Source organism: Euprymna scolopes, chromosome 23 (assembly GCF_053919585.1).
Source record: "Euprymna scolopes isolate OS-2025 chromosome 23, ASM5391958v1, whole genome shotgun sequence".
NCBI classification, from domain to species: Eukaryota; Metazoa; Mollusca; class Cephalopoda; order Sepiida; family Sepiolidae; genus Euprymna; species Euprymna scolopes.
In genome coordinates this window covers 115,669,582-115,685,585 of record NC_136504.1, presented here as the reverse complement: position 1 = coordinate 115,685,585, position 16,004 = coordinate 115,669,582, and the positions used below count along the sequence as shown (strand labels likewise).

At 33.2% G+C, this 16,004-nt stretch overlaps 2 protein-coding genes across 9 annotated transcripts in view; one reads left to right on the top strand and one right to left on the bottom strand.

Annotated features, from left to right (window-relative positions):
- Positions 1-16,004, top strand: part of LOC145246154 (uncharacterized) — a 325,300-nt gene that overhangs the window by 26,620 nt on the left and 282,676 nt on the right. The gene's annotated exons all lie outside the window — the stretch shown is intronic.
- Positions 1-16,004, bottom strand: part of LOC145246149 (uncharacterized) — a 634,197-nt gene that overhangs the window by 338,325 nt on the left and 279,868 nt on the right. The window lies entirely within an intron of this gene.

The following is a 16,004-nucleotide window of genomic DNA, read 5'->3' as shown; positions in this document are numbered from 1 at the left end:
ACTAATAATTTAGAAAATGAAAAGAGATTTGAATAAGTAAATAATTAAAGGTATTATTTCCTTGAAATAATGAAAATAATTATAATAAGCGATCTGTTGGTAGGTCGCTGATAAAAAAAAATGGATCATTCTATCACTCTTGACACATGTAATACAACGACCGAAGACGGAATGTTGGATTGGGAGGTGACCCAGAAAAGACAGACATTCGATGGGTGGCACACACGCAGATTAATTCCATTTTAAGAATTCGGGACTTGTCGATTGAAATGTATAATTTGACCAGAAATATGTGAGAAGATATCGGTCAATAGATTTGAAAGGATAGACAATAGGAAATATAAAACATTCTAGAGAAAAAGAATGTTTATATAAATCAACACAAGCAGAAAGCAGGGCAGTTGGTTAGAGAGAGAGAGAGAGAGAGAGAGAGAAAGAGAGAGAGAGAGAGAACAAACTGACACTCTTCACCACCAAACCTCTACACCAATCCCATGTGCCTTTACTGATGTCAAAAACACCAGTCATCACTTTGAATTAAAAACTGTTTGTCGGCGTGAAATAAAAATAAGATATATTTTATAGATCAGTTGTGTTGTGCTTTACTTGCTGTCAGAGTGCATATATCATAGACCAGTGACAAAAGTAGAATTATTATTATTTATTTTAGACTGAAAAGCACTTTTGAATGAGCACACACAGCAAATATATAACAGGAGTACTACATCTGGGGAGGTGTTAGACAGGGTACTTTTTCTTGCCTTGCCAGACATCAATTTAGCAAAATTCCCTAAATTCCAATTTCTTCTTAAGACACCTTGGGCTTAAGCCTTGAATTTTAGGCATTTTAGAGAATCAAAATGATTTAACAGATTTTAATTAAAATGAAAATAAGGATTCTAGATATAAGGTTTAATTGGGAACATACAAGTGATGTAAAACTGTCCGAGGAATTAATTTTACCTGCCCTGGGATGAGTATTCTTTTTTTTTTTTATCACAATGAGTTTGCAAGAGCTGCAATAAACACTAACATTTAGTTTACAATAGGGATTCTGTTTTAACCTTAAATAAAACTAAAATTTTTAATTTACTGTTTAAAAAAAAAAAAAAAAAAAATGGTTAAAATAATTAATGGCCATGTATGTATCAAACTGGGTGACCAGTCGGCTGCACCAGAAGCTAGGTAGAAGAGGCCAGGTCTGATGTGTCAAGGATTCCGGGTTGAAGAAACTGAGTTGGGTTTAGGACATCAACAAGAGAGGATGCATTGAGCAGTGTCTCTCCAAAAGGGGGGTGGGGTCGACCATTTACTCAAGTCTGATGTAATGATAACGCCTGGGAGTGAATAAAAAAATATATAAAAACAACCTTTCATCTTAAGTTCCCGTCTCACATACGTCCTTGATCATAACAGAACCAGCTTCCTCAAGACGGTGAATCCACCCAGAAGAGGAGCAGCAGAAACCGGTTCATCGTCACATTAGTCACATATGTATTATTTTATGTTCTGACACACGCACCCACATCCAGAGATAAGACGAACACACCGTTAAAATAAACATTAACTAGACGGTTATGAGCCTGATAAGAAGCCTTGATAAATAAGACCAAATAAAAATTAAGGACTATAAACCCAAAAATGCCTCAAAAATGGCTAGAAATCATCAGTCTCAACTATCTATACCAATTTGTATCCATTTAGGACGTTTAGGTGCATGCAATTTTGCATAATGTAAATTTTTTGCTGCAAATAGTGATTTTGGGCCCCCCGGGGGGGGGGGGGCAATATCGTAAAAAAAGCCCCCCACATGCCAAAAATGACTTTTCAAAAATTCTTTTTTTCTCTATCTATTATCATCCTAATGAAGAGATTAAGCTAGGTGCAAATGGTTTTTGAAGATAGACCCCTAGTACTGCCGCCCTCTAGTTAGACAAGAACACATGCCATAATAGTTTTTATAGAAAAGACTGAGACTAGCAACATCACGTCTGTGAAAGAGAGAGGTTTCAATGAAGAAGATAGAGTGGGGGCCAATCAAATTACAAATACGTTTCTGCAACATCAAGAATCTTCAAATGGGACAGATTCACCAGTCCAAATATAACAATATTTCATACATGGTCTGATAGATTTGAAGATATAGAGAATAGTATCTGGTGTTGCCTGAGTGCAGGAAATATCTTACCAACCTCTAATACTGGTAAAACATGAAATTTTGAAAAACTTTAAAAATTAGTGTCTTATATGGTTTAAATTTCATTCAAATCCAAATTATATAGGTTCCTATCCTCACATATCACCTTTAGAGAGTGTGTTTAGAGATCCATAAACACTTCCATTGTCTTCCCAAATTCACCTTATCATCATCACTTGCTCTGTGGCGATTGCCGTTGGGGCGCTATAGATGACCTATCAACCAGTCCTCTCCATCCTTCCCTGTCCTCAGCATGTTTGACCGCCTCGCTCAACTTTAGTGCTGTCCATTCTGTGATGTTGTCGGCCCATCTCTTCTTCCGTCTTCCTTTCTTTCTTCCTCCTCTGACTGTTCCCTGGAGCACTGTCTTGACAAGCCTCTTTCGTTTTGTTACATGGCCAAACCATTTTAGCTTACACCTCCTGATTGTGGCGAGAAGATGTTGATAAGGACCAATGGTTTGCCTTATTCTGTTTTTGACTTCCTCATCGGTGATGCGGTCTTTGTAAGAGATGCCAAGCAGTCTTCTGAAACATTTCTGAGGCCTGAATCTTCTTCTCTAATTCTGCTGTAAGGGTCCATGTTTCACAAGAATACAGGAAAACTGAGTGGACAAGGGAAATAAGGTTCCATAAAAATACACTTCGGTTTTATGTAGATTCTCTAACCTTTATTTCGATGCAGAACACACAGAGTTTTATGTATAGACTAGACTTTCTGCTCGTTTTTAATGTGCAAAAGGTTAACTATTAACTTAAAATGAATCCTTTATGCCAAATTGATGATTGAATATGTCTAAGTTTGTGCTGTTTTGTCCATTAAATACTAATCTATCTTCTATAATATCAATCTCACCTGTCTGTTTAAATGTATGTATGTCTGCTTAAAACTTTTGACAGAGGCGACGGATTTTCAGTAGACTGGTATTGTTTTGAAGCTTGACAAATATCGAAAAATTGGCTAAAAGCATTAATTCCTTCACCCTCAACTGGGCACTTTTCTACATGGAAGGGTCACTTTTTTTCATCGATATTTTCGAAAGTCATCCCCTCTTTTCGATTGACTAGCCTTAATTTAAACCTTTGTCACTTCCAGTTTGGCAATGGAAGCAACAGCAAACACATCACATTTTTTTTCACGTTCTTTTCCTCCTTTGTGGTATGGGTTCAAGCCTGCCTGCCCGCCTACTACCACTTTTTTTTTTTTTTTTGCTCAACACACACCTACAAACACCCGGGCGAACAGATACCATAATACTTGGTTCACTGCACCTTATGACAAAGGTCCATACAAAATTTCAGTCAGATCGGCCCATTAGTTTTCTAGAAAAAAAAAATGGAATGGACATACAGACTAAGAGAATAATTTTATATATAGAAAATTTACTCAGAATATGTGATCAACTTAATTGAGATTGTCATAGACATGGGATTGGCTATGCAAAGTTCAAATGCTGTCAAATTATGTTCATTTATGCACCAATGCAGTTTGGAAAAGGTATGAGCTCTCAATTTTCCTTGGCCTTTTGGCTAGGAGCAAAGTGAAGTATCTGTTCTGATATACTTCATCCTTTCTGTCCTCAGCAAAATAAATTCTTCTAGACTGAGGCAGTTTTATATTCTGTACCAATTTGGGGAAGCTGAACTTGCTCCATATTAAAAACCTCTCTTGTGTCAAAGTCTGCCCTTGTGGGAAGGCAAGTACATTAGTAACTCTCGATTTCTACAAAGAATTGGGTGCAATAACAACTTTTGTTCAATTCATTGTAAACAATGAATTGTTTACAATCGGTGGATTCTGTTTCAGCATTAAATGACTTGGTACTGGTCCAGTTTTTGAAGCAGACAAAAAATTTTGGTAACACAGAAATACGTAAAGTAAGAAATGAAATTTTCATAAATAAAATTAATGTTTATTTTTTTATCAAAAATGTATTTTTTTTTAATGTAAAAAATGAATATGAAACAACTTCTATATATTATTATTATTATTTTTATTTTTTTTTTTTTTTGATACACAAGAAAGTAAAAAAATTTATTTTTTGGTAATCATCCAGGTTTTGAACCAGAAAAAACAAATCGTTTTATTTTTTATCCTACTCCTAAACTAACACTTACTTTTATTGCCTCTTCTCATTTGCACAGAATTTATTCTTTTCTAATTCCTTTTTTTTATTTTTTTTTTTATTTATTTTGTTACAGATTTTTTTATCTAGTTAATAAAGTATCCTCAACACAATACGTTGCCTACGTGGAATTAGAGTTTAGTCTGTCCAATGCTTACTGAAGTTTGATTGCTGTAAGCACTGCAAATAAGATTTCCAAAGAATAAGTGCTGAGAGGCAGAACAGATGGAATCAACACGTCCTGCAAGCGAATATATCAGTGTGAGACCAAACTGCCAAGCAGGAACCGTTTTCCATGAAAGGAAAATCTTTGTGATTATTTCTATTTACAATACCTCCCCACGAGGGCAGAGTTAGACACCAGGGTCGTTTTTTTAGGTGGAGAAAAGGAGCAAAAATAAAAATTGTCTCAGTCGTGAAGGATTTCTCTTCCACTGACAGAGAACAAAAAATTGAAGTGCAGCATCTGAAGAACAGATACTACACTTTGATCTCGACCCGAAATCTTTATGATTGTTACAGGACATCTGATGAAGCTTCCTGATATTTGCATATTTCTTTTAAAAAAAGGACATTTTATGAATTCACTATTATTTCTTGTTGAATAAATTTTTGATTTCCCTACTGGGTTTCCTTCACCACAACGAAAGGATTTACTTAATTACCTACACCGTTAAGGATAGGTGAAAGGCATGGCATGATCAAAGGGAGGTAATTTCGTATAGTCTTGATTCTGAGTTACGGAACTTTTGTAGCAAAATATTTTACTTAAAATTGACACGTGACGTTTTAAAATGAACTAGACCATCCGTGACCAGTTGAGTTGTTATCGCAAACTACTTTTAATTCTTGGTCTACAGACTTGAAACTTTATGTAAAGGGGATTCGAACCTGTGGGACAAATTTAATTTGTTTTTTTTTTAGCCAGATATTGTCCCATTGACTACCGTACATTCATTAACCCTTATCCTCGAGTGGCCTCTGGGCCTGGATAAGTGATAATTGCTTTGCAAAAAAAAAAAAATAAATAATCGCTGCTAGAGGGTGAAAATCAAAGAATTGGAACTTGGCAAGCATAAGTCAATGTAAAGTGTTCCTGTATGCATGCATAAATATACATTTATGCATTAAACTGCATTAATTTTGTTAAAGTTTTGATACCCATCTGTCGTCAGGTCATATGGTAGCAAATACTGCCGTAGAACTAAAAGTATGTGGAAGAAATTCGAAACAATGTCCAAGTAAAGAATAGAAAGTTCTTTGTGCTACAAAAAATGTCAGCAATTATCGCCAGGTGGAGATAGTCGGTGCTTGAGTCTTCAGGGGACATGAACATGAGAGAAAGAAGGGGTGACTTTTCTCATTGCTCTCAAGGTAATCTCCGCTGAACAAACGAGATTCCTAAAGAGGCTCAAGTAGTTCGGCAGGGAACAGATGAAATCAATGCGCTCTGCAAGCTGATTGGTCAGTGTGTAACCCAATCGTTTAGCAGAGAGATAACTCCACAAGAGAAAATAAGTCATTATTTATGACTGATATCAATGATTTAAGAGGGTTGATATGCCATAAAACAGAAAAAAATAAAGCTGATCGATATGGAAATCGATTATAGGCTCAACACACCTGATTGTTGGTTGCTTGTTTTACAGCATATCAACACTTTTCAGGTTATTTGATGCCCAATCCAGTGATTTTGAGGAAAAAAATTTTTATAGAATAAATTTGTTTTTTTCAAGTCAGTTTCTATTTAATCCATAGTTAAGACCCTAACAGGTACTACTACTCCCGGTCAGAGTGGACCTGGGAGCAATGGCAATTAAGGGATGGCTCCAAACTTCCCAAAGCCTGCTGGGGCCTCACCATCAGATATAGTTTAAGGTCATATCCAGGACCACAACACATCTGAACCGGATTGGATTTGAAAGATAAGATAAAATACCTGGACTTATTCTGTGATAATAGCATACAAACTTTATTATTATTATTATTTATTTTTTTTTGTACAAAATTTTATTATATCCTTTTTAACAGCTATACTAAACTTAATTATTATTTTATTTATTTATTTTTTTGGTACAAAACTTTATTATAGCTGTCTTTCCTTTTTAACAGCTATACTAAACTTAATTATATACAGAAGAATGTGTGAGGGAAGGGTGGCTTTAATAATATCTCACGCAAAATATGTGTTTACTTCAGAGGAAAGAATATGCATTCAAGTTTATAAAGTTTAAGAACAAACGGAAAAATTACAATCGCTTCAAGAACGTCATCACTAAAGGGAAGTAACTTCGTATAGTCTTGATTCTGAGTTACGGAACTTTTGTAGCAAAATGTTTGACTTAGAATGGACAAGTGACGTTTTAAAATAAACTAGACTATCCGTGGCCAGTTGAGTTGTTATACCAAACTACTGTTAATCCTCGGTCTACAGACTTTAAGCTTGACATATAGGGGATTCGGACCTGTGAGAAAAATTCAATTTGGGTTTTAGCCGGTAAAAATAACTGCTAGGGAGTGAATGTTAAAAAAATTGGAACTTAGCAAACAACTCAAAGTGCTCCTGTATGCATGCGCAAATAAACATTTATACATTAAACTGCATTAATTTAAAAAAAAAAAAAAATTATATCCATCTGTCCTTAGTTCATATAGTAATGAATACTGCTGTAGAGCTAAGTATTTTAGTTTCGATTTTAGCTGATGGCACATAAGTCATTTTTTTTTTAAACTTTTGAAATCACTACTATATATTGGGTACAATATAATAATCAATAGGAAATATTATCCATCTCTCCATCGATTTTTCTCTTCTAGCACTCTCACCTTTCCGAATTATCAAAAAGAAAATAGTGATGGGACGATTCCAATATTTTTCCCCCCGATTCCAATTCTTCATAAATCTCTAACTGATTATAGAGAAGTTATTTTCTCTGATTATCATAAAACCATGTTAAACGTAGATACTTTCTCAAACGTAAAACAAAATAAAAAATTTTTTTTAAAAAGACAAAAGAATCGTTTTTCGCATCGGAAAATAGGTACAATTTTTTTTTTCAATTCTGATTCCAATTCTCCAGAAAGCTTTGATTTTTCCGAATTTTGATCAATCATCTCAACACTACTAGAAAAACTGATCTGTTTGGTTACCCATTCATCTTAAAAAAAATTACTTTGTAAAGCCAATTTCATATTAAAAAAAAAAAAAATCACAAATTAGTCTTTTTCTGCTCGCTATGTCGTCTCTTCCCCCTCCCTCCACAACTACAAATTCAACTGCCAACAAAGAAAAGTAAACACTCTACAGCTACAAACATCTGCTATGTCTGCAGCTTACCCTGTGTGGCACACAGTTGTCCGATCATTTTTTGTTAAAAATTCAGATTGCATCTTGTTTTAAAAGTTCTTAGAATAACATAGTTCAATTTGGTTCTAGGAGATCATCCTCCAAAGCATTATCTCTTCCTTCCACAAGGGGAAGTGCAACTCATTTTTTTTTTTTATACTAGGCCTGAGAATCTTCTTAATCAGAATGCGGTATGATTATATTTGGTCCTACAAGATCATCTTCCAAAGCATTACCTCCTTCATGAGGGCATTAGTTTATTACCTGATGTACCTCTACAGAGGAATGCTGTCAGGTCTGTTCATAGCTACTTTTGTACTCTTCCAATATATATGGATTTCCTTCTATTAAACTAACCTTGCGTTACATTTCGCTGCTAAGTTAAAAACATAATTCTTTTTATTTATGTGTTGTAAACAATAATTTTGTTTAATAGCAAAGTATGATTTGTTTGTTTTACAATAATAATTTATTTATGATTTATATATATACTAGTGGGGGGTACCCGGCGTTGTCCGGGTGTTTTTGGGTGTGTGTGGTCGGGCGGGGGTGGGGGTGTTAATGAAAACCTAAGAATAAGCGAAGTAAAAAAACCCAGAAAAACGAACATTAAAAAATCTGAAAAACACGTTAAAAATGGCTTAAATAACCCTGCTTCAATATTAAAATTTAAAAAAAAAAAAAAAAAAAAAAAAAAAAAGACATCTCATACCACAATTCGAACCCAAAACCTTTAGATAATAAGGCCGCGCTCTAAGCAACTAAGCTAAGACGACGTCCACAAAAATTGACCGTTTTTTTTAATCTTTAAACTAAATCAGGTTACAACGTCATTTGCGCATGCTTAGAACCGAACTCGTCATGAGAGGACAGTTTTGGCTGCCCCCCCCCCCCCCCTGTAGAAAACTGTTGATTTCAGAGTGAAGAAATTAACGTTTTTGCCCAATTTTTGGATATTTGTCGGGCGAAGTTGGAAGTTTAAAATGATACTGATCTGGCGAAAATCTGTAACCCGTGTTGAAAGTTTTTGGCGAGAAATACAAACACACATACAAACAAACATACATACATTTTCGCTTTTATATTTATAGATATAATGAAATAAGAATTACAGTTAAGTTTACCAAAATAATCCAATATGGCAAAACTAAAGTATATTATAAATATTGAACAGTTAATATTTATAAAGTAATCTCAACCAGATGTAAAAGCTTGATAAAACCAAATAGGAACTAGAGCTTATAAGAACAAGTAGTTAATAAAACATGTTAAAAAACACTTTGAAAAAGAGTTAAAAACGTATTTAATTTAAAAAAAACAAAAAAACAAAATAAATGGATAGTCCTTAATCCACGGAGTTTCGAAGAAGTACTTTCCTCCTCATCAGAGGGTAGGATTTAGCAAATTGATAAAAATTTGCTTTAAAATGTCATTGTAATGTGTGTAAACTCAAGTCAAATGATATATGCTATATTATAAATGATGAACCAAGTGTAATATTAAGTTCAGAGTGTAATATAGAAATAAAGCTTCCTTAATGCTTAAGTTTCCAATGTTTCTCTCTGTAACTAAGATGCTAACTTTAATAAGGTTGTTAGTGTTTTTGAAAATGAAAAATGTGCTTGAAAACTGATGCTTAATTTTGATGTGTAGAGATCACATGGTACTACTTCCATAGAATTAGATGTAAGTAGTGCGTTCTAATATATAAACCATATATGTGCAGTGACAAATGTACAATTAGCCAGTGAGCACAGTGTTGGGCTATATTGGTGTTTGCATGTAGCTAACTGCTATCTTAGATATGGACCCAAATGGGCAAGCCATATATTAAAGCTTTTTCTTCTAATGGCTTCGATTTTATCACCGAGGTGGAGCAATTTTAAAAAGCAGTTTTAAAAAGTAAAATTTAATTTATCAATTTTACAAGTATCTTGTTCTGTTTAGGTCATAAACAAAAAATGCTCACAGTTAAACTTTCTAGCCGGCTTAATTATCTTCAGAAAAAAATTGAGTGAACTAAATTGCAATAACATAGGCTAGTTTGAATCAAGTATCGATTTTGACAGTTGCATAACTACCGAGTTTGATTTTGAAAATCAAACAGGATATTTTAGATATGTTAGAGAACTTTCCCTTATACTTTCAAATATTTATTCATAATGTTTGGTTTGGACGTTTTATGACATATCAACCCTTTTCAGGTTATTAAATGACGACCCCCCCAAAAAAGTTTTTCATGCTTAAAATCCTTTATATCTTCAAATATTTATTCATCATGTTTAGTTTGGTTGATTTGTATAAGAAAATTCTGGGTTTTATTTTTGCAGAACATGATTGAGTTTTTCAAAGCAAATGGGGAAAAAAGCAATAGTATCGATATTTGCTGCATTTTAAACCAGAAAACCACCACCTTCAGACAGCCTAATCTGGTAGCACCAAAAGAAAGAAACTAAATGTTATTCAGATCAATAACATATCAGAAAAAAAAAGGCTAGTATGAACGAAGTATCGATTCGTCAGTTGTATAGCTATTTGGGCCTGACTTTGAAAATCCAACAAGATAAATTTATATACAAGATATATGAGAGAGCTTTCCTTTTTTTTTTTTTTTTTTTCAAAGTAAACATAAAAAGGATGAAGTTAATTGTTCAAGAAAAAAAAAAGATGTCAAAGACCACCTTCATTGAAGATGAGTTACAGATGTGAGGCAGACATAATTCAAAGATTTTCTTTTTTATTTATTTATTTATTTTCATTTAATCATCAAATTCCTTCCATGTGTTATTCTGTATAAAAGATGAACATATTTTAGTCATCACATTTCTTCATTTTTGGTGGCCATCTCTTTCTTGTAAATTTATTAACAAGTTTAAAAGTTGCATTGTATTAATGGATGTTATTCAACCAGTCCAGCTGGCATAATTATTAGAGGGTTTTTTAATGGACTGGGAGACCAGAATTCAGTCCTTAATCAAAATAGAAATCTATGCAGGTCGTTCGAAAAGTAATACCTCATTTTCTTTTTTTCTCAAAAAGTTGAACACGGAAATGGTACCATATAAACGAACGACCTTTTGTGCTCCAAAATTTATTTTTCTACATAGGCACCACCATTCTCAATGCACTTTTTCCAGGAATTCAATGACGCATCTTTGCTTCTGATGCACATTATTGTCAGGGGTAGATTCCTTAAAGTCTCAAAAGAAGCAAGGGAGATAATCAACAATAATTTAAACTTGTGCGATTTTTGAGGCAATATCTATAAATTTGCTATAATCGCTTAAAAATGACTTCTATATAAATAAAACAGTAGATGTATGTGTGTGTTTGTGTGAAAATATTTAACCAATAAACTCTTAAACTGCTAACACTGAAATTAACAAGAAATAGTAATCATATACCAAGAATGGTTTACAATGTGTAAACTCTGTTTGGATGAATAACGCGAACAGAAATATGTTGGCAAGTTGAACTGCAAAATATTCATTTCAACTTGTCAACATTTCTATTACTTTTGCGCATACGCAAATTCATTCATAGCTTGAAGTGGTTCTTATCTATCTGTCAGGTTAGCACAAATGGTAGGGAACGCATCTGGTGTGCTAAATAAAGGGATGCAGCTCAAGCACTAAATATTTTGGTTTCAATTCTAGCTGATGGCACTCAAGTCATTTTTTTTTGTTTTTTTTTTTTTACTTTGGAAATCAGTACTATATATTAGGTACAATATAATATCCAATAAAGAATTGGCTCTGTAATGATAAATATGAAATCTGAGTGAATTACAATATACAGGGAGGAACAATAAAATTGTCAACTTAGAAAAGACAACATGATTCCATTTCCGAAAGTACTTTATCACTTTACATCATTGAAATAATTTTTTGTATAAACCTAATAAAAATGATCAATCTTTAAAATTCAGTTCTAAGAGACACTCTTCTGGAGGTTGAAGATTCAATTTTCAGTGCATGGGTGATACTACGACAGCAATTGCAAACTAATGGAGACTTTTACAGTCATGGCAACTGGAATGAGCGCACGTTATCTCCATAGATTAAATAAAATGTTACGTTCGAAAATTCCACACAGATTCCTAAATTTAATAAAAAGATTACAGAGCTTGAAAAGAAATACACCTGAAGAAGGTCGAAGGTTACATCAGCTGAAACGTTGTGAGAATAACACTGAAGATGAGAACAGTTATACCCATCACTGATTAAGGGTTATATTTTCTATTAAATATGTTAAGAGAGAGATTATATAATTTTTACTGACATTTTAAGGGGTGGAGGCAAAAACTGAAACCCACAAAGTGTTCTTGAAACCATCCCTTGTCACTCCCACAGGTCGAGGTCCCTGGAGATAAGTGGTGCTCTGCCTGAGGAGGAGCTTTTCTGAAAGTTTTTCGCTTATTCACCTGGCAACTGGTGGGATACAATTCCCTTCATTTGGGTGGAGAGAAAACATTGAGGTTAAGAATAAGGCGACTAGCAGTGAGTACACTAAATTCTCTTGTAAAAGATGGGCGAGGCCAGTAATATAGTCAATGAGTTTGGACATATCATTGGAATGGGCCAGGTTCCAGAATAGCTACAGTCAATGTAACCTAAGCAGACCTCCCCATCCCTCAACAAATAATATTTTCAAGAGAAAGATTCCACCTCCTGCTAATATATACAGTAGATTCCTTAGCATTTCTCAAACTCATTGGTCTAGTCTCCCACTCACAAAACAGATTCCCTGTTCACACACAACCAGAAGCCATCATCCATTACTGGCTTATTATCATACAGCTATTTTATAGTCTGAAACAATATCATTCTTACTACCTTTCATTATCTGTACTTTCTTTTCTCTTTTTTCTATTCATTCTGGTTCTATCCATTTTATATACGTTTTTTTTTTTTAATATTTTTTTTTGGTAAAACCAGAATAAGGACCGACTCAAAAGCTGCAGTAAAATTTTAAATAAAAATTTCTAAAAAGCTTTCTCGGTTTTTCGTTAACACCTGTCTCAAATATAATCTGGAAAAAAATTTACAGTAATTTTTATTTTATTAAAAAAAAAAAAAAAAAATCAGTATTCACATGGGTGATCTGATTTTCTTTTAGAAAATATGAAATGTTTTTCTTTTCATATTCTTGTGGAAATAATTAAGTAAGAGGTTTAATTTTCTTTTGGAACTATAATAAAATGTTGTTTTTTTTAATTTTATATATATCTTAGGAACTGATTTTTCTAAAGAATTATAACACTGTCAGAGCGCATATATGATATGGTCAAATTTTAAAAAAATTCTTTTATAGAAATAATTATTCAAATAGGTGTTTAATTTTTTTTTTTTTTTTTTTTTTGGAAGGGGAGAAATAAAATGTTTTTACAAATAAAAATTTGTACAAAACTTCCCGATTTTCATTTTATTCTTTTTCTTTATTTGATTAATTTGATTACCCATTTTTAACAAAAACAAGAAATCTTTAACACAAGGAATCACTTCTGACGGAACATCGTTAGAAAGCGGATGAGAAGGATTGGAGCTCTTTATAAAAATTCAGATGCCTCATATTTTTATGAAATTTTAACGAAAGCTATTTGGCATCAGTTAATAAATATTCTCCCAATTTCAACTCATTTTTCAATATTTTAAAGGGTTTTAATAATATATATATATATATATATATATATATATATACATATATATATAAAGCACAATTTCACATTTAAAAATTACAATATTTTAGATTTGTATTAAATTTTGATCCATAGTCATTATACACAAATTAAGCAAAATTTCCTGAATTTCAATTTCTTGTTGGGAATTCTTAAGCGCAAGCTTTAAGTAGCAATATCTTTTCATTTTAATCTTCATGGTAATATAAAAGTGATGCGGAACTGTTCTGGGATGAATATTATTGTTAGCACATGTTAATGGATGTTATGACCACCAAATTTATGTTGCAATTTTATTGCTTTTCTCTCAGACAATTTGATATGAAAGCAGATAAGAAAAATCAAAAGAAAAAAACAATAACAAAACGATACAAGTGTGAAAGGAAAATTGTATTTAAGAAAAATAAAAACAAACACAAAAGGTACATGTGTTAAGCAGTATTGCAACATCATAAAATCCCAAATGCATATCCATCACGGGACTGTCCCGAATCCCAAATACATATCCAGCCCGGAACTGTCCCAGATCCCAAATACATATCCAGCCCGGAACTGCCCCGAATCCCAAATACATATCCAGCCTGGAATTACCCCGGATCCCAAATACATATCCAGCCCTGGATCCCAAATGCATATCCATCCTGGCACTGCCCCGGATCCCAAATTCATATCCATCCCGGCACTGGCCTGGATCCCAAATGCATATCCATCCTGGAATTGCCCCGGATCCCAAATACATATCCAGCCCTGGACTGCCCCGAATCCTAAATAAATATCCAGCAGGAGACTGCCCCAGATCCCCAAAACATCAGACTCGGGACTGCCCCAGATCCCAAACACATCAGACTCCTAGGATTTCAAATAGATCCAATCACAACAATGTATTTTAAAGTCTTCCAATATTCTGATAATGTCTTAATTTTTAAAAAATCTGACTTCTATTCCTAGCATTCTTACAAGTTTGACTGACTTTTTCTGAAACCTCTGACTCTGCAACCATGGCATTACAAAAAAGGAAAATATAATATATGTACATAAGGATGACGGAGAAGACAAGTCAGAAGTTATGTAGTCATGGTGGACGTGATGAAGACTTTTTTTTTTACTGTTTGATTGAACAAATATCAACGCATTTAATTTTTATGATTTTTCATGCCTCATATGTAAAAGAAACAAAAAAAAAAAAAAATTAAAAAATCTATGATTAAAACAAAAGCAGGTTTATTTTTTTAAATAAACTGTAAAATTAATCCCAATTCCAAATCTCGTTTGGTCTAAAAGAAAGAAAGAAAGCCAGCAATGTTCACTCTGGGTGGGTTGAACCAACTTCCTCCAAAGGAAAAAGCGTCAAGTGAATATTAAATTTACAAGTGGTCTCCAGTCACATGTATATACCAGTCAGGGGAGATGATGATGTTAGGCTTTTGCAGTTCCTATAAGGAGGTATTATCTTCCTACATCCAGCACTTGGTATTTCCAAATGGTCACCCATCTGGTAGTGACCAGGCTCAACATTGCTTTAACTTCAGTGATCTTATGAGAACTGGTGTGTCAATGTGATTATTCTGTACACTTACATTTGGTATAAAATTGGAAAAAGGAAGGGTAAGCTATTAAAGAGAAATGCAATTTATCTTAGAAATTAGTTCATTGGAAAGTTTCTGAATGCACTGAAATTTTTTTTTAAAGACTTTTTTATGAATCAATGTTTAATATGGCAAGATAGAAGAAAATTGTAATTCAATAAAATTGTAGTTAAAAACATTATAGTTCAATAAATTAAAAAAAAATATATATATTTTTTACTTAATAAAATTTTTAAAAATTTTACTTTTACTTTAAAAAAAAAAAGAAAAGAAAAGTATTTTTACTTGATAAAAATTTTTTTTTTTTTTTTACTTAATAAAAAAAAACCCCCAAAAGCTTAAAATTGTAGTTTAAAAACATTGTAGTTCAATAAAAAATAATTTTCAAAATAAATTTTTATTTTTACTTTATAAAAAAAAAAAAACTTTAATCACTAAACGATTCCAATAGTGTTCTAGAACCACACTAAAAAGCTGATAAATTATTTGAACAGGGTGACATAAAATGGACTTTTAAAAAATTGTTTTTGTTGCTGATTTAATTTTAGTCAGGATGAATAACATTTTAGTTACACGAAATGGTTGCAGGCAAGGATGCTGCTAACAGATGGGCATAATCTACATCATAGTCCTAAGAGATATCGCTATTTAAACCCTTTTGTCAGAATCTTCTGTGAGTAAAGACAAATGCTTTTTTTTTTTTTATTTGCAAGTAAAATCTCATGAAAACCTCTACAAAGCCACCACCCATGTATAGAGTATTGTTGCCACATTTGGGTTTGTGCATCTGCTACTAGTTTCTCATTCTTACACATGGTTCAAAAGAGTCGCCAACCTAATAGGTCCCGCACATTCAGCTGGGCTTCAACCTCTGTCCCATCTATGAAATGTTGCATCCCTCTGACTGTTTTACAAGTATTTTAATGGTAGGTGCTTCGACGAATTACAAGCCCTTGTACCTCCTCGATGTAAATACCTCCAAAAAACTCGAGAAGCAGCAAAATCTCACCCCTACACAGTAGAGATCCCTAGATGCCAGAAAGTCTTTTACTCTAATAGTTGGACTTGGACTG